Consider the following 19,687-nt stretch of genomic DNA (forward strand, 5'->3'; position numbering starts at 1 on the left):
TTTGTACTTGAGTTTGCTTCAGATCTGTCTCTTTTCTTAAGCTAATAAAATACTTCATACCATAGTCTTGGTTTTGCTTAATTTACCTTATAAATTCTATTATTTATACAGTTCAAAGAGGAATCAGATGGCCAATTTATTGAGGTTTTACTCTATGGAACAAAAACCAGTTTCCTCTTCCTCAGCATGGTCGGGCTCACTTCTTATCCTCACACTTCCAGTATTCCTAGGTGATGACAGAAGGTTCCCGGGTGACTGTATACTTGCTGCAATGCAGAGCCCAGGTTGTGGTCCCATAGCCAACAAGCCTCATTCAGCCACTAACGAGGTGATTTACTGGCGAGGGGAGAGGGGATGACGAAGAGCCAGTTGCAGAGTATCCTGTGACTCCAATGGACAGTGTTGTTGGTAAACAGCCATCAGGTCATCCTGTTGGCTAGCTTGCCTTACCAGCTGGAGGACTGCTGTGTCTAGAGCTTAGCAAGCTCAATTACAACTCTTTTGCAGGGGGAGAGGCTTCAGTGAGAAGGGCTGATGATACCTTACTGTATTTCAGTGTGTTATGGTGTTGGCAACAGGTCCTATATAAAATTGTGGGGCCTGGCAAAGCATCCCACTATTGGCCCTGGTAAGCCGCTCCACTGTGTCCACCTCCAACACCTAGCCTGCTCTCTCTCAATTGCTTTGCCTTATGAAGTGCAGCCTTGGCTCAATTCATAACTACTTGTTTTTCGATTTCCTCAGGAGCAAAATTATCTCACAATGCAGTTATTGACCAAATAAGGTAACATGGCCAGGCACAGTGGCTCATGCATATAATCCCAACACTTTGGGAGGCCAAGATGGGAGGATTCTTGAGATCAGGAGTTGGAGACCAGCCTGGACAACATAGCAAGCCCTTGCCTCTGATAAAAATTAAAAAAAAATTATCTGGGCATAGTGGTGCACACCTGTGGTCCCAGCTACTCAGGAGGCTGAGGCGGGAGAATCAGTTGAGCCCAGGAGTCTGAGGCTGCAGTAAGCCATGATCATGCCATTGCACTCCATCCTAGAGGACAGAATGAGATCCTGTTTCAAAGAGAGAGAGAGAGAGAGAGAGAGAGAGAGAGAAAGAGAGAACTTGGGAGGCTTGGAAAGAGTAAACTGCTCACAAGGTAAATTCATCTTGGTTAATTCCAGTTGGAGTTAGAGAAACAGAATTCAGCTGAGTTTTGTAAAGCTCCATGAGGGGGCTCCCTTTCACTCCAAATTCCCTACACCGTTCTATTCCATATTCAGTGTGTGGAGTTTCAGTGCTTTTTTCTTACAGCCTAAGTGAGGAAACGGAACGGAGCATGTTGCCTCATAGCCTCTCAGCCCAGAAATTGGACATGGTTCTCACGTAAGGTTATGAATAGCAAGCGTTCCTTTTCTGTATGCCTTTAGCAAATAATACTCTTAAGAACCTCGAAAACTCTGTTGGTTTTGAAATCCACTTTTATGGGACAATATTATGGCCAGCACCACAGACAAACAAGTGATAATATATGCATAAGTCTCCACTACAACATGTGGGAATGGAGATGGAAGCCTCTTCATAGGGGGATCAAAAGGAATGGTCAAAGCTTGGAATGCCTATTGAAAATCTATTTTGTGCTAGATTTTTTATAGATATTACATTTCATCTTCTGTAACAGAGATTGGTAAACTATGGCCCAAAGGTCAAATTCAGCTAGCTGACTTTTGTAAATAGTCTTATTGGAACACAGTCATGCTCATTTTTGTCGATGTAATTGTCAATGTGCTTTCACCATATAATGGCAAGACTACATGGTCCATGGACTAAAATCTTTACAATCTGGCTCATTACAAAAAAGGTTTGCTGGGCCGGGCACAGTGGCTCACGCCTGTATTCCCAGCACTTTGCGAGGCCGAGGCGGGTGGATCACGAGGTCAAGAGATCAAGACTATCCTGGTCAACATAGTGAAACCCCGTCTCTACTAAAAATACAAAAAATTAGCTGGGCATGGTGGCATGTGCCTGTAATCCCAGCTACTCAGGAGGCTGAGGCAGGAGAATTGCCTGAACCCAGGAGGTGGAGGTTGCGGTGAGCCGAGATCGCGCCATTGCACTCCAGCCTGGGTAACAAGAGCGAAACTTCGTCTCAAAAAAAAAAATAGGTTTGCTGATCCTCGCTCTACAGCTGTGTGAGAGGGAAGTATTCACATTTTACTGATGAATAAACTGAAACTCAGAGAAATTAAGTAGCCTAAAGTCACACTGCTAATCAATGGCAGAGCTAGAATTTGACTCAGGCTGACCTTATTTCCAAAGCTCTTGCCCTTTCTGCTACTGTTGCATGCAAACCTCCTCAGTTTGTTAAGTGCCTATGTAGGCCTGGTGTTTTACGTTGTGAATCTCATTTATTGTAATGAATTTAAACTGCTGTGCATTGTTTTCAAGGATCTGCACAGTCCAATTTCAGCTTGTCTTTCCTGCTCCATCTCCCGCTCCTCCTCTTGTGGGCCTTGCTAAAGTCAACCTGGTGCTGTTGATGTTCCCAAACACACTTTTCACTTCCTCTCTCTGTGATTCATTTTACGATTCCCCTACCCAAAAACAAACAGCTCTCTCAGTCTTCAGAACCGGCCTTGTCCTCCAGGAATTCTACCTCGACCACCTGCTGAGAAGCACACTCTCCCTCCTCCAACATGAAGAGCTGGTGGTTTAGCGCTTATCATCTGCTGCCTTGGATTATCTTTTGACAGGCATGTCTTATCTTTCAAAGGCAGTTGTAAATTTCCTGAGAGTGAGGACTGTGCACACCCCTCTCCACATCCTGGTAGAGTGTGTCATCTGCATTGGTGTTGTATAATGGTGGGTCAATTTGATGAATGAACACTCTTCCACTGAAATAAACCTGCTTTGCCCTTCCACACAACTCAGCATCTGACTGAAAGCGCAAGACCAGCATCTGGATACGGGGTACAATGCGTGATGAAATGAAGAAAAATGCAAGAAAAAGTGTAAGGAAATAAGCATCTCACCTCTATTTTTAACTGTTTAACTTGCAGGGTTAAAAAAAAAATGTAGCATTAGCTTTCCTTTCAGCCTTGTGAGCTAACAGTGCCTTTCCTAGGACAGCAAAGTGATTGACAGCACGAGCTCTGGAGGCAGGCCTGGGTCGGAAAATCTCTCCTACTCACGGGCTGTGTACCTTGGACAAGTTACTGAACCTCTCTAAGCTTCAGTGTCCTCATATGTACAGTGAACAAAGTAATAACTGCCTAATTGGATTGATAGGAGAAGCAAATGAGGAAATACCCTTAAGACTTTTAGCTCAGTCTCTGGAATATATTACGTTCTTAATAGTTACCAGCTATTATTTTTCCATAGCACCATCCCTAGATGGGCACCAGATCGGAATATTTAAGACCAACTGAACCCTGTCCACCTCCTGCTGTGCACTAACCATCTTCTGACTGTGTCATCAAACAACATGACTACAAAGCGGCCACGGCAATCCCAGGGCTTACTGAGGGAGGGGATGATGAATACTTCGCCCACAGCACCTATATTTTAATGAGACATGGGAAGCAGAAAAACATACTTCATCTCTTTCCCTCCTCTCCAAGCACCACTTATAGCAGACATATAGTTCCTTCTTTTTATATTTTCTTTTTACTCTAGTTTTTGTGTTTTTTTTTCTTAACTTTTCTTTCACTTCTGTCAACTCTACCTGACATGTAGTTCTAAACTGGAGGTAGAATTAAGGAAGAGTCATGTGTCCTGGTCTGCTAATGCAATGTCTCGAGGTGTCTTGGGTAAACTTTCTTTGATAACAATAGATTCCTTCATCAGCCACCTTCTAGAGAACCCAGTACCTCTGCTTTGCTCTACTGTTATTCTTTCTTTTTTTTTTTTTTGAGACGGAGTTTAGCTCTTCTTACCCAGGCTGGAGTGCAATGGCGCGATCTCGGCTCACCACAACCTCCGCCTCCTGTGTTCAAGCAGTTCTCCTGCCTCAGCCTCCCGAGTAGCTGGGACTACGGCGCAGGCCACCATGCCCAGCTAATTTTTGTATTTTTTAGTAGAGACAGGGTTTCACCTTGTTGACCAGGATGGTCTTGATCTCTTGACTTCGTGATCCACCCGCCTTCGCCTCCCAAAGTGCTGGGATTACAGGCGTGAGCCACCGCGCCCGGCCCGCTCTACTGTTATTCTTAACCTTGCCCACCCGTTACTTTCTTCCCTACATTTTCTCAGCTGGTTATCAGTTCAGGGTACACCTGAGTTTTCAGATTTAAAAACCAGCTCTACTATAGGATGAGGAATCGAGGTTGACATAAGCAACACACAGATAGAGAGGCTACTGATATTAACCATTAACCAGCTTGCTTATCTGAAACTCTGGTTTGACAGAGCCTATCTCTTTCTTTTTCCACTTGGTCTAATTTTTCAACATGGTTCTTAAGAGCTGTGTGAACTCTTATAGTTATTCCTCTGGATTCTGTGCCTACAAAGCCTGTCACATAATCCTTATCTCTAGAGATCCCAGCCCGGTATAAACTCTTGTTCTAGCCTCTTCACATGGAGGAATCCCAAATATCCTAACACATGTAGCTAAGAATATAACCCCAGGTGATCATCCATCTCCCACCTGGCCCTGCATTCCATTCTCCCTCCAAAAAAGTCTTGGTATAAGACATATAATAACTCTCCATAGCTGGGCCATGGTGGCGCGTGCCTGTAGTCCCAGCTACTCGGGAGGCTGAGGTGGGAGGATCGCTTGAGTCCAGGAGTTCTGGGCTGTGGTGCACTATGCCGATCGGGTGTTCGCACTAAGTTCGGCATCAATATGGGGATCTCCCGGGAGCGGGGGACCACCAGGTTGCCTAAGGAGGGGTGAACTGGTCCAGGTCGGAAACGGAGCAGGTCAAAACTCCCATGCTGATCAGTAGTGGGATCGCGCCTGTGAATAGCCACTGCACTCCAGCCTGGCCAACATAGCGAGACCCTGTCTCTAACAAAAAAAAAACTCTTCATAATGCTTCCATTTATTTTTAATGAGTACACAGGGTGACTTGTTCCTCTTTCACTTGACCTTTTAAGCTGTTAAACTGGTTTCTGTATATCAACAGCTGAAGCAAATGACCATGAAATGTGCATGGAGAACATGCTGGAAAAATCTAAGCACATAAGACACAATTATATGGGACAGAAGTCCCCATTGCATGGACATGGATGGAGGAAAACATTTTATAGCCTAGTCTGGGAAATATCTATACATAACTGTAACTGTTGATCATTAAAGCAACTATTAAAGAATCCATTGCTGGCCAGGCGTGGTGGCTCACGCCTATAATCCCAGCACTTTGGAAGGCCGAGGCGGGTGGATCACGAAGTCAAGAGATCAAGACCATCTGGTCAACATGGTGAAACCCCATCTCTACTAAAAATACAAAAAAAAAAATTAGCTGGGCGTGGTGGTGCACGCCTGTAGTCCCAGTTACTCGGGAGGCTGAGGCAGGAGAATTGCTTGAACCCAGGAGGCGGAGGTTGCGGTGAGCTGAGATCGCGCCATTGCACTCCAGCCTGGGTAACAAGAGCAAAACTCCGTCTAAAAAAAAAAAAAGAAGAATCCATTGCCAATGGATGAAATGCCTGAAATGCCTCCGGAAGCAGTCAAGAGAAACTGAGGCTGTCATAGTGAGCCCTACAGTAGGAAAGGGAAACGAAGTTTGAGAAATAAGAGAGCTAATATAGCTAAAGTTGTGAACCAGAAGAGATTTCTGGTTGAGAAGAGTGAGGAAGAGAAGCTGGGGAGTGAGTGCAGCTGGGAAAATCTACTTTGGGGACCAGGGTCGGAAAGAGGCTTGGCGAGGTTGTGCAGAGGGAGGGCACCGAGGGCCGGCCAAGACCTAACTCTTAACTGGCCGAGCAGCAGCTCTGTGTCTTACTCTGGATGGTTGCCCACTTCTTAAAAATTTCTGCTGGAGGCTGGGTGCGGTGGCTCACGCCTATAATCCCAGCACTTTGGGAGGCCGAGGCGGATGGATCACGAGGTCAAGAGATCAAGACCATCCTGGTCAACATGGTGAAACCCCGTCTCTACTAAAAATACAAAAAATTAACTGGGCATGGTGGTGCATTCTTGTAGTCCCAGCTACTCGGGAGGCTGAGGCAGGAAAATTGCTTGAACCCAGGAGGCAGAGGTTGCGGTGAGCTGAGATGGTGCCATTGCACTCTCCAGCCTGGGTAACAAGAGCGAAACTCCGTCTAAAAAAAAAAAAAAAAAAAAACTTTCTCCTGTATTACTTATTTACGTATTGGCTCTCACACCAATAAAACATTTGCCACAGTTCTGCAGCTTTTGTTCTCTCTTCAGTTTTCATTTCAATTGTCCAATTAGATGACCTTGATAGGAGATATACTAAAGGGATTAAAATTAATAGTCTAAAAAACATCTTCCTTGAGCTATGCCACACATTATTCAGTTTCAGAATTCAGCTGCCAGCTTCGGGTCTTTTTGGGATTGGGACAGGACTCTAATTGCACCAAGAAACATGCATGTATGTATCACAGATAAATCTGTAGGCCTAGAAGTGTTTTTACATTTCTATCCAAAGACACTTCCTTCTTGAGTGGGAGTAGAACTAATTTACATTTCATCACTTGTGTTGGAGTGTCAGTAGAAACCTGGGTTAAATAAGACTGAATCCCTGATTAATTCCAGTAATGTTTTAGGGCCTCTATGAATTGAGGCCTGGGCTGAGTCTGCCCTTAGTCTGATTTCGCTTAGCAATTATGCTCATGTCACTGAAACTCTCTAAACTCAGTCTTTCTGTAAGGGTTATTGCCAAATTTAAAATGAGGAAACAGACCAGCACAAGAAGATACAATGTGAATTTATTCAGCTCCCGGGTGAGATTCTGTGGTCCGACAGGAGGGGCCGGAGAAGTTGCACAGACTCCTCTCAGACATGGGGTTTTATAGGGAGTGGAGGCATTTGATTGGTTGTGGGAGAGCAGGATGTGGGTGGGGAAAGCTGCCATTGGCAGGTAAGCGGGACGCACAATGCTATTGGGCAGATTTACAAGGCTTCTTTTGCATTTTGGCAGGGTTTTCCAATGGCCAGCTAGGTGCTGAGTACAAAGCCTAGAGCTGAGTGCAAAAGTGGGCATGGGGGAGTTTAAGGGCAGACTAGGTCCTGAGTGCAGAGCTACAGATTTGTGTGCTGAGTGCAAAAGTGGGTGTGGAGTGGTGATGTGGTTTCTAGGCGGGGAGGGCGGTGGGCGTGTCCAAGCTCCCAGCGAGGCAATCGGCCTTACACTTTCCATCTGTAAAATGTGGATATTAATATCTTCAGAATCTAATTCATAGGGCCACTCAAAGCTCAAGAGATAATTTCTCATTTGAGAAAAATATTTTCGCAAAGAGGACAATGTTGGACACGTGTAGGCTATTGTTTCACTAGTGAAGGATAATATGAGATTGTTAAAGAAATATTCCAATGAGAATCCTGACTTACAAGACTCTTTGACTTCTTGTCAAACAATTCTCTCGAATCCATGGTTCATAATATATGAGGGAGTAGGATGTTACTGGAGAGAGCAATGGCCCGCAAGCGTGCAACACTGGGTCAAGTCTCTAAACTGAAATGCATGAACTTGGGTAAATCACTTAACCTCTTCATTTTCTTTATTTCTAAAATTAGATGTTTGGATTAAAACTCTTGTATATTTTAGAAGTATGAATAGCATGCTTTTCAGACTGAGATGCTCAGGGTTTGCTGAAATATGCATACTGCAAACCCAAGAACCTGCCTTCTTCTTCACTGATGCGTCCTCTAGTGTCATACACTAGGCCTGATATATAGCAGTGCTCAGTGAAAAATACGTTGAATAGAAGAATGATAGTTCAATCATTTTATTAATTCATTTATGGGATAATGTTATATAATTTAACATACTTTTATTTCTTTCAACAAAGATGAATGGTTAAATATCAAACTCCATGTAATTAATAAGAACTACTTTTGTAAGACTTATTACCTAAGTAAATCCATGAGTCCAAAAAATTATTCTGGTTTTGGTTTGAAGAGAAGAGGCCAGCATGTCTTATAAGGGATGTAATATTTAAATTAAGGATTTTCTGGAACTTGGCTCTATTGCCTTGTCTATGCAATTTCTTCTAGCAGTAAAATGTTAAGATCTAAAACAGCCAACTTTATTTTTACTCCTTCCCACCCTCACCCGCACCCCCTCATCCTGGCCCCATTTTGGCCTTCCAAAATGCTCTGCAGCTCTTCTGAGTGACAAGCTGTTTCTAGGCTTGGGATCCTTACACCAAATCGCTTCCCTCCTTCCTCTGTACCTGCCTAACTCCTCCCGCTTCCAGGCCCAGCTACCAACTTTCTCAGAACATGTTTCCTCACCCCTAAGACTATGGTCAGTGCCAGTAGCACTCTGGACATTTTTCTAACACAGTGTGTCTATATCAGGTCATTTATCACATTAGATTGTCATTAAGCAGTTAATGTGAAGAAGGTCAGAGCACAGGCACTGGTGCTACACTGCTTGGGTTCTGAGCCAACTAGAAGATGAAATGGGCAAGGAAGGTAAATTGGGTGAGGGTGATAACAACAGTACCTGCCTCATAAGGTTGTCAAGAGTATTGAATGACTAAAGGGTTCATATACAAAGCGTATGGAACAAGGCTTAGCACACAATATCAGAATCAGCAAATACCGGAATATCTGAGATTCTGATTCTGGTATTAAATGTTATTATTATTACCTGTTAGGTCAACTTGAGTCTATAAGCTTTTTGAGAGTAGGAACCATATTTTATACACTGTTGTATTCCTAGCACTGTAAATGGTCCATAAATATGTATTGAACAAATAGATTTATCTTTTCTCCTTCACTGAAGCCATATCCCCTTAGTTGATCAGAAACAATAAGCCTGGTGAGGAAGCCACAGTGCTCCTGGAGAAAAGCAGAGTAGGTGGGGAGTAATAGTCAAGTCAGTTAGATGCCAAAGCAGTTTTTGTTGTTGTTGTTTTTAGCTGGAGTCTGCTCTGTTGCCCAGGCTGGAGTGCAATGGCGCGATCTTGGCTCACTGCAGCCTCCACCTCCCATGCTCAAGTGATTCTCCTGCCTCAGCCTCCTAAGTAGCTGGGATTACAGGTGCATACCACCGCGCCCAGCTGATTTTTGTATTTTTAGTAGAGATGGGGGTTTCACCATGTTGCCCAGGTTGGTCTTCAACTCCTGACCTCAGGTGATCCACCCACCCTGGCCTCCCATAGTGCTGGGATCACAGGCAGGAACCATCGTGCTCGGCTGCCAAAGCAGTTTTGTTGAGAAAAGGAGAAAGTTTTGGTAACACCACTGAAAAAGCTGTGACTGGTGGTACATTATAATAAAATTAGCATGTCAATGGACACAGTAAAAGAACACAAAGCAGTTTACTGCCTCATTCAGCCAACAGGGATGGAGTTATCTACTTTTAGTTGATCTACGGGTATAGAGAGTCTGTACCTCATTACGGTGATGCTGCATCCACTGCCCACACTCCCAAGCATGGCTCACAGTGGGATTCTGGGGCTGTTCCTACTTCTCCAGTCTCAGGCACTGTCTTTCATTTCAGCCGCCCTGTCCCACCCTTCACAGGGTTGCAGGCTTTTGCCGTTACCTGAAGCTCCCAGCTCCTCCCTCAGAAAACCTACCTCTACGCTTAAGACTGGGCTCAGGCGTCACCACTCAGGAAGCGATCTCTGATATCCCAATTTCTTCGTCACTCATTATCTGCTATGCAAGCTCAGTGGTAACAGCGCTGTGTCCTCGTGTGGTTATCATTCTTTCGCTGGATTGCGCTCACGGCTTTCTGTCTTCATTTTGGTGTCCCTCGCGCTGAGCACTGGGCAGGGAAGAGAGCAGGTGCACATTAACACAGTAAGTTTTCTACTACTGAATGAATAAATGGATGGAACCATATTTTGTTCACTGTTGAAGGGATGGATGGATGGGGCTTCCTGGCTGTCCCATTCACACTTTCACTCTGAATGTTCTCATTTTTTTTTTTTTCTTGTCACATGGACTTAAATTCAGTCTCTGAATCTGACTGTTGACCAATCTTGGATAATTTATAAAGCTTCTTGGGTATTTATACAGCCTTTCGGAGCCTTATTTTCCTTATTTGTGACATAGAGATTAATTGCGAATATTGAACAAATGAGAAGGTTCCTGGTTTATAATAAATTTCATATCGATGATCAGACTATCTGCAAATAACAGTTTTGTTTCTTCATTTCTAATCTTTATACATTTAACTGTCTTTTTTTTGTTTTGGAATAGATTTCTAGTACCGAGCAGAAGAGTAGCAGTGATCCTGGGCTTCCTTTTCCTGTATCTAATCTGAGAGAGAGGGCATCAGAAACTTCTCCATTAAATCAGATACAGATTCATTTTAAAAGCTTAGTGAACTAAATACCTTTCTAGTTTTTGTAGTGTGGAGGCCAATAAAATCTATTGGCCTGTGTTACCTACTTTTCCTGTAACTCACAGTTGATTTTCCCTCTCTTCCCAACCTTGAGGGATTAGAGGTTCCAGGCTATATGAAGCCCAGCAAGGAAACAGTGTCTTGGCCTTTAGCTAGGAGAAACATCTGTAGAAGGCAGGCTATTTTAGAGCCAGTCTTCAGCCCAGCTAATCCCAGTGATAACATCCCTTCCTCCTCCCTTCACTTCCTTTGGGAAATATTGTCTCTTTTCCCTTCCCTAAATTCTCCTCTGGGGAATAAGATATACTTCAAAATCTGAACATATTAATGAAATACGCACTTTTATACATTACATTGCAATACAAATTTACTTTAAAAAAATATACTCAAGAGAAGTTGTCCACGAATGAACAATGACATTCCTCATAACTGTTTTAAAAATATTCATTAAATATATTCAGCAAATATTCTTATGAGTTTCTACTGTAAAAGCTGAGCACAGTGTTGGACTCTTGGGACAAAATTAGGATTGATACAGATATAGAGATAGCCACTCTTGTGGAGTTTCCAGCTAGTTTCAAGAGAGAAAGCAAAAGCAGGTAAACAAAGTTTAAAGAGTTTAAAGTGTTTTGAAGAAGAAGAAGAAGAAAACAAAGGATTAGCAGAGAATAAAGGGGACTACTTTAGTTAGAGTGGTCAGAGAAGATTGCATAAGAAGGTGAAATTTAGGTTTAAGATGAGAAGGAGCTACCCACAGAAAGGCTGGGGCTGGAGGTGGAGTGTTGATTCCAGGCAGAAGAGGGGGAAAGGCACTGATGCGGGTGGGAATACAAGTCTTAGAACTTAAGATGAAGCAGCTAAATGCCACCAGAACACAAAACGAAACATAAGACTGGAAAGCCCAGCTGTGTATTACCTACTAATAAACCAACAGGCTAAACAATCACTTTAAGGATTAAGGTTTTTTTATTTTTGAGACCAAGTCTCACTTTGTCACCCAGGCTATAGTGCAGTGGCATGATTAGAGTTCACTGCAGCCTTGACCTCCTGGGCTAAAACAATCCTTCTGCCCCAGCCTCCCAAGTAGCTGGGACTACAAGAATGCACTACCATGTCCAGCTATTTTTTTTTTCTTTTTTTTTTGTAGAGATGGGGTCTCATTATGTTGCCCAGGCTGATCTCAAACTCCTGAGCTCAATGGATCCTCCTACCTTGGCTTTCCAAAGTGCTGGGATTATAAGTATGACTCACCATGCCCAGTCGTTTTTTTTTTGTTTTAGCAAAAGAACCAATACAAGAATGAAAACATGGCTGAGTTCTCCTAGTAGGCACTGACTGAACCATGTGTCCCCATCATTTATGCCCTAGAAGATGGTCAGTTTACCACACATAGTCCTAACTCTCCAGCCTGGATTATGGAGCTAGAGAGCTGGTGCTGGGAACAACACTGTCTCCACTGAGGAAAAGAACATTCCATTGGTAGCCGTTTTTCACGCGAACCTACCCCTTTTCCCCTGTCTTGTTCTCCCATCGTTCGTTCCTGAGTAATTTCACCATAAAAATTTCCAAAAACCATTAAAGTTCTGAGTTTGCTCAGAACTATTTCTGTTGAACTAGGCAAAAATCCAATTCAAATCAGATAAATAAAATGGTGGGGGAGGAGAATTTAATGGTTCCCAGAACTAAAAATGCAAGGATAGCTTTCAGAACTCCTGGATCAAAGAGCTCAAGTCCATTTCTCTTTTTCTGTGTCTCCCTCTCTCAGCTCTTCCACTCTCTATATTGACTCTGCACATTCAGGCTCTATCTTCCAGCATGTTCAGTTTAATGTTATCTTTTTAAAGCAATTTAAATTATCTTTTTAATGTTAGCAATTCCAACAGAGAAAGAGGGCGTCTTTGACCTTATCTTCTGGGCCACATGCTCCTCTCTGACACAATTACTGGGCTGTGAGCCATGGGAACCACTGATTGCCCAGGCCTGGGTTACAGATCCGGCCCCAGAACTGGGCAGTGAAGTGGTGGAAGTGGGGGGAGATAGACCCTTTTCCAGACAAGACTAAAGTTGAAGGAGGGGTGGCTCCTCAGAAGGAAAATTAGAGTGCTGTTACAAGAAAATGAGAATGAATGCTGAGCCATCAAAAAAACAGTAGCCACACTCTAAAGTCCATCTCTGGGCTTCCCTTCTTCCATACAGTTTTAAAAATGCCCTCACTTAATAACATGCAATTATTCTACATATGCATGAAAATGCATTCATCCACATTCCAAAAGGTAAATGTATTTTCATATGTCTAACTCATTTTATTTGTCTTGTTTTTCTTTTTTGTTTTTTGAGACAGAGTCTCACTTTGTCACCAGGCGCCAGGCTGGAGTTCAGTGGCACGACCTCGGCTCACTGCAACCTCTGCCTCCCGGGTTCAAGCAATTCTCCTGCCTCAGCCTCCCAAGTAGCTGGGACTACAGGCGCATGCCACCATGCCCAGCTAATTTTTTTGTATTTTTAGTAGAGACGGGGTTTCACCATGTTGGCCAGGATGGTCTCGATTTCTTGACCTCGTGATCTGCCCGCCTCGGCCTCCCAAAGTTCTGGGATTACAGGCGTTGTCTTGTTTTTCTTTGTGTCTAGCTCCTAGTCCACGACCTTTAAGTAATTTTCTTTCTCTCTTTCTGACAACCTGTGGCAAAACTACAAATCTGATCACTCCCCACATAGTCAGTATAAAACGGTAGAGGGGAAAATAGAGTAACTCCTATAGGAAAGCAAAACAAAGGGTAAATAATCAGCATGGAGACTGTACCACAGGGTGTATTACATTCTGCTAATTAGAAATAGCAAGAATTACCTGCCTCACAGGGAACTGAGCTCTTTGGCCAATTTAGCTTCCTTCAGTTCTACTCGCAGAAAGGATTCCTATTGACTATTTTCTTCCACGATCACAACTGTAATGGGAATTGGAGAGGATTCCATTTCTTGGGACTGAATTGTTTTAGCCACTCCCTTGCCTGCTCTTGTATTTCAGAGGTATGGAGTCTGTCTACACTCCAGACCCTGTCCTGGGAGTTTCTGTCTTTTAAGGAAAAGGCTTAGAGCTGATTCATTTGAACAGTCTTCAGTTTAACAGCCACCCTCTTGGCCTCTGCCTAGGGGCGACTTGAAATAACTATCTGCAGGTGAGGAGGACTAATGGAGTGGCCTTTTGATGCAAGGTGGTGTCCTAGCTCTTTTAATTAGGGTGACCTGTTTTAAGGCTGTCATCTCGGTATAATTATTAATAGCACCCATACTCACACTCAGAATTGTCCCATTTTGATAATAAATCATATGGTCACCCAATTAAAATGGGGTTAATTCTTCCCTTCCTCTGGCAGGAGCAGCACAGCAGGAGGAGTTTGATGTAGACTCAGGAGACAGTCTTTCTATTATCAGTTTTCTACCTTATGCCTTTGCTGTCACGGTGCAAAAGGGAGAGGATTTCAGTTTTCCAACGTGGCATGGCTCAATATATCTGAGTTCGGACCATTTGGGTTTGCTGGGTACTGGCAGAAAGGGACTCTTTTAATCACACTGTAATTTTCTCCTCTCTGCTACTACATAAGCAAGTTTCAAGATTAGCATGCCTTTTTCTTTGGAACATTTATAAAAACTGTAAGTTGGCCAAACTCCCTAAAACCCTGACATTTGTCAATCAAAACTTCTCAGACTCTACCCTGGAAATGCTGGGGTCTGAGACCTCTCACTCAGTTTCTTGGCTACCATATTATGAGTTTCCAGTTCCCTAGCCTGGCACAGAGGGATCTTTCCTACTTTCACCATTCCTCAACTCAGCCAATTTTACATTTAAGGATCTGTGCAACAGCATCCCACTTCCAGCTGTATAGAACTCTTTTGGCTGCAAGAGATAGAACTTAACTCAAAATAGCTTAAGCTCAAAAAGGAATGTTTTGGCTCATGTAACTAAAAAGTCTAAGGGTACCTTGGCTTCAGGCATGATCAAACAAGCCATAAAAATTTGCTGATGCATACATCCCTTCCCACACCCCTTTTCTCAGCTTTGCTTCCTTTAATAGCTTATCCCTCCTACAACACTGAATCGGCTAATTGCTGGATCTTAAACACTATCTACCAGCGAAGTGGAGGTGAAGATGGGCTCTGCCCTACTCTAAACCCCAAGACCTAAGGGTGGAAATGAGGTTATTTTCCAAAGGTGCCATTACTGAAAAAAGGGAAATGGATGCTTGCTAGGTTAAGGAAAATCAACAGAGGTCATCCATTTTATACTTGAAAGCTTTAAAAACGTAAGCAAATCTGTCCAGGTTCAACCCTTTGTTTGAAAGGTGAGGATGAGAATGATTATCTACTTTGCCTCAAAGTGGTGAAGAAGAAGAAAACGGCAAGGGCAAAAAAAAAAAAAAATTTTTTTTTTTTTAGTTTAAAAATAAAATAAAAACCCACAGGCTTGGAAGTTTAGACTTTTCTGAAGTTGCGGGGTGCCTTTCCAACCTACCGTCAACTCGGAAAAGACTTCTTCAACAGTGGAGGAAGCCTCCATTTTCTCCTTTCATTCACTTGTCTGTCACCCTCCCCTGAGGGCCTCAAGGGCAGGAGGGAACACGTGACAAGGAGGAAAGAAATGCCATTTCCTTCTGGTCTCGGACTTTGCATATCTTAGCTGGGAATGCGCAGTTTGTTCATTTCATTCTCAACATTTTCAACACTAAGTTGCAGGAATTAGTTAATTCAACAAGTATTTGTTGAATAAGAATTCTTTTTCCTTTCTCTCTCCTCCTTGTTACCCTCTGCTTCTCTCCAAGACTTTTTCCCATCAGCTTTTAAACATTCCCAAGGATCTCTCATCTTAAAAACCAAACAAATAAACCCCCCACAAACAGAAAAATGTCCTTTGATCCCACTTCCTTCTCAGCTACCACCCCATTCACAACCAAATTTCACACCCTACTTGTCTTCTTTTTTTTTTTTTTGAGACGGAGTTTCGCTCTTGTTACCCAGGCTGGAGTGCAATGGCGCGATCTCGGCTCACCGCAACCTCCGCCTCCTGGATTCAGGCAATTCTCCTGCCTCAGCCTCCTGAGTAGCTGGGATTACAGGCATGCTCCACCATGCCCAGCTAATTTTTTGTATTTTTAGTAGAGACAGAGTTTCACCATGTTGACCAGGATGGTCTCGATCTCTTGACCTCATGACCACCTGCCTCGGCCTCCCAAAGTGCTGGGATTACAGGCGTGAGCCACCGCGCCCGGCTTGTCTTCTTTACCCTTTGTATTTCCTCCCTCCCCAGCCTTCCTCTGGCCACTCTTGTCCACTCCCACCACTCACCAGAACAGAAATCTTACGAAAAGAGCACCATTTTTAGAGAACACGAACCCCAGTACAAGGCAACATTATAGCCTCTAAACACTGTGAAGTAATTGTGTGACGTCTGTCTTTTCAACTGGAGTGTGGGCTTCTTGGGGATAAGACATAGCTGGTAGTTACTCAGTAAACTATCTTACTGCTGAATGTCACATGTCTACTCCAGGCATGAAGACTAGCATGAATAACGATGTGTTAAATAAAACGTGTTAAATAAAACTCATTGAAATAACGAAGTGATTGCGATTGGAAACAAAAAGAAGGGACAGGTTTGGAATGGGGTGGGATGAGTGAAATTTTAACTATCCTGAGCTTAAGTTATAAGTGTAGGAGAAGGAGGAGAGTGTATTGTATTAAAAGCAAGGCAAAATATAGCTTCAACGGGGCCATAGTAGGCAATGTTACATGTTAAATGCTACAAGCAAGTATTTCATGTTTTTCAAATTGAACACTATCAGAGGCTACTTGGTTTGCCAAACAATAATCAATTCTTCGGGGAGGAGATTGGGGGAGTAGTTTTGCTGGAACATTACCAGGTTAAGAATGTGAAGGAGCAGAAATTTGTAGGGTCCAGAAAATGCAAGGATCACAGCAAAATTAATTTAGGTGACAGTCAACAGAGCAGGCATACAATACGACCTTTAAAGTGGGCATACAACAGGAACTTTCGGGAGGTGGACAGTCCTATCTGCATGTTTCTCATCAATTCTACATTTTATTCCAGCCCATATTACCTCTGTGGTTAAGGATCTCTAGAGAAAGAGAACTCTAGTATTCTCCTAGTGCATAAACTTTACTTAAATGTAAGCTAAACCCCTCACCCAAATGTTCTAATTCATATGGATTTAAAACGTGAAATGACAAGTAGAGATGACAGGTAATTATGACTTTTTTTTTTTTGAGACAGAGTCTCAATCTGTCAAGTGCAGTGGTACGATCATGGCTCACTGCAGCCTCACACTCCCAGTCTCAAATGATCCTTCTGCTTAAACTCCCGAGTAGCTAGGACTACAAGTATGCGCCACCAAACCCACTATTATTATTATTATTATTATTATTATTGTAGAAACAGGGTCTCACTATGTTGCCCAGGCTGGTCTTGAACTCCGGGACTCGAGTGACCCTCCCACCGCGGCTTCCTAAAGTGCTTGGATTACAGGCGTGAGCCACCAAGCCCAGAGACTTTTCTGATTACCTTTCAAACACATTCTAGAGCATACTAGAACTTGTCCTTTCCTAGTTCAGTTTATTACAGTCTGCTCATGCTCCTGAAGAGAATACAACTTTTAGTCATTTAGACTCTGTGTGGTCTTCCCTGGATTTTCTAAGGGTCCTGAGTATGTGGTCCCAGAAATAGACAAAAACGTGTGCAGGACATCAAAGACTCTTGCCAGGCTGGAAGTGGAGTTCCTCTCTTGTAGCCAATGTCCTCTTCCCCTCACCCTTTCACTTCCCAAAATACACACACTCAATATACAGTGGCCGTCACATCTGTTTTATAGGACCAACGAGGCTGAATCCTAAAGGTGAAGGAAGGAAAGACAGGCAGAAAGTCCAGCGCGATCCTAGCTCAGCAGCACACAGGTTTTCACATGTCTAATATTTAACTTACGGAATTTATTTTCAATCTCAATTTAATTGCTTTTCTTGAAAAGATGCTTGGGACGAGGCCAACAATGGAGGGAGGAATGTCACCGGGTCGGGATCTGGAAACAATCAGCTCTGTATGGTTTTAAGGATGAAGCGCCAAGATCTTAAGGAACCTGAATTCCTGGTGGGCAGTCAAGTTCTTTAATCCTCCCCAAGCAGGATGTCAATGGCTTCAAAGACAAAAAGAAAATTTATTTTAAAAGATAGATTTTACCTTTTTAGATTAATTTTTTAAAAAAGGGAACCCATCACAAAGTTCCCGATTGTTAGAGAAAAGGCCTCTCCCACCGCAGAGCCCTCCGGCACCCTGGGACAGCTCGGCGGCGGCGTCCCCCACCGGCCGCCCGCAACCCGTGCCGCGAGCGCGGAGTGCGGCGCGGGGGTCTCGCGTCCTCCGGGGTGGCGGACTCCGAGAGCGCCGCGGGGGCGGGCGGGGCGCGGGGCGCGGGGCGGGACCCGCCGGCCGCTCCCGTCCCCACGGCGCTTAGGGAAGCCGCGAGCGCCTTTTCCCCCAGTCCCGGGGTCCCAGCCTGGCCGAGCCACCTCCAGGGCGCCCGCTGCCGCAGTGGCAGGAAGTCCCCGGGAACTACAAATCGAGGCATGCTGGGAACGCTCTCCGCTCCTCCCAGGAAATGTCCTTTGTCCAGCCCTACAGGAAGCCCCAGTGAGGAGTCAGCCGGGCGGCCGGGCAGCCAGCCAGCGCCGCCGCACAAGGGCAGACGCGCCGCGGTGCGGGGCTCGGGCCGGGGCGCGCGGTGCGCTCGCTCCCCGCTGCGCCGGCCGCCGCGCAGGTAGGAGCGTGGCTGTGACTGGGCTCGCCCGCCTCCCGGGGATGGGGCTGGTCGGGACCGGACCCGAGCGCTGCGGGGTCGGGGTGTGTGTTCGAGTGCGGTGGCGGAACGGCTGGGCGAAGTTGTGCCTCGTAAAATGGACCGTTGTCCGCTCCCCTGGGTCGCAGGGGCCCGGGCTCGTGGGGTGCTCTCGCGCCCCCGGAGCCGGGGCTGAGCTCTTTCAGGGGTGTGTGGCGAGGGGCGGGGAGGAGGAGGCTGAGACGTGAGGGAGGAGGCAGCGATGCGAGAGGGAATCGGACCGTCCCGCCGACCACCGAAGGGGGCATCAGAGACCCTCGGAAAAGCGAAGCCCAGGGAGGAGCTTGGGAGGCGAGGAGAAGGTGAAGGGCTTTGTGTGCAGCTGTGGACCTTGACGGACTGCGCCCTTCTTGCCTTGACTGTCCGCGCCCCCAGCCCCCCTTGGGGCTGAGGGAGAGTGGGGGGCTCCGAGGACGGGCAGGAGAGAGGCGGCAGGTCATCTTGGGTCCCAGTGAATGCAATGTGTGCCTCCCTTCCCTTCTCTCCTCCATTCGAGCCCACTCAGAGGAGCAGCTTGGGGCTGCCATCAGACCGGGCAAATGACACAATAAGGACGGGCGGGTGGAGGGAGGCGCAGCAGCTCGCAGCCCAGGAGGGGTCGCCGCTAGCCCCGGGAGGCCTTCCAACCACAAGTGTCCGTGTCGGCAGGTGGCGGGGTGGTGGGCAGAGCTGGACCTGCACCTCGCGAAGATGCCCTGGAAGCACGGGTGAGGCGCGTGTTGGGAGCAGAGGGTGAGTAAAAGGTTGAGGGGGAGCAGCGACGCAGAGGCGCCGAGTATACCTTATGGCCAGTGTACATTATGGCCACACATCGGGAATCGATTACCACTTCCTCTGGGACTTTCCACGATTTTCCTTTTTCCTAACCACCAGCCGCCACCCCCACCCCCCACCAGCCTCCCCCACCGGAGTGACTCACTCGCCCCTTGCTACATGAGCCCTGGGCTGAATTGAAGTCGGTAATGTATCCCTGCTCTTGTAGCGGGCATATTTGTCCTTAACCTGTAGGATGACACCAATACTCCACATCCCCTGCTGCCTTACCCTCCTCCCACAAGACTGAGCGCCTGGTAAACGCGGCTGGATAATGGCTACAAGTTAATGGTCTTTGAGCAGCTGCGGTGGATGAGTGGGCAACTTTGAACACAGCCCAAGTGTAACTGTTTTAACTGAACTCAGCTCACCTAAGGGGCTACTCACTGTCTCTCCTTTCTCCCCTCACCTGATTTTTTCTTGATGTCTCCAACTGTTTACCTTCTTCTCTCAACAAGCCAACATATGGATATTACTTAATGTGGAATACATTTTAA

At 45.3% G+C, this 19,687-nt stretch overlaps 1 protein-coding gene and 1 long non-coding RNA gene across 3 annotated transcripts in view; one reads left to right on the forward strand and one right to left on the reverse strand.

The window, feature by feature from the left end:
• The window catches only part of LOC105721705 (uncharacterized), a 58,284-nt gene extending 40,527 nt beyond the window's left edge, over nucleotides 1-17,757 (reverse strand). Inside the window, exons 1-2 of the long non-coding RNA XR_010340896.1 lie at nucleotides 17,471-17,757; nucleotides 9,713-9,903 (exon numbers count right to left, since the gene is read on the reverse strand). This is a non-coding gene — a long non-coding RNA (uncharacterized LOC105721705). The remainder of the gene's footprint in view (nucleotides 1-9,712; nucleotides 9,904-17,470) is intronic.
• A 1,282-nt stretch (nucleotides 17,758-19,039) lies between these two features.
• Nucleotides 19,040-19,687, forward strand: part of ZNF697 (zinc finger protein 697) — a 29,372-nt gene continuing 28,724 nt past the window's right edge. Inside the window, exon 1 of one of the 2 annotated variants that reach the window (XM_021674139.2) lies at nucleotides 19,040-19,109. The gene's annotated coding sequence lies outside the window, so the exon portion shown is untranslated. The remainder of the gene's footprint in view (nucleotides 19,110-19,687) is intronic. The other variant, XM_021674141.2, reaches the window with a different exon arrangement.

The sequence above is a fragment of the Aotus nancymaae genome, unplaced genomic scaffold (genome assembly GCF_030222135.1).
Source record: "Aotus nancymaae isolate 86718 unplaced genomic scaffold, 86718_ANA_hifiasm-v0.15.2.pri h1tg000007l, whole genome shotgun sequence".
In the NCBI taxonomy this organism is placed as follows: domain Eukaryota; kingdom Metazoa; phylum Chordata; class Mammalia; order Primates; family Aotidae; genus Aotus; species Aotus nancymaae.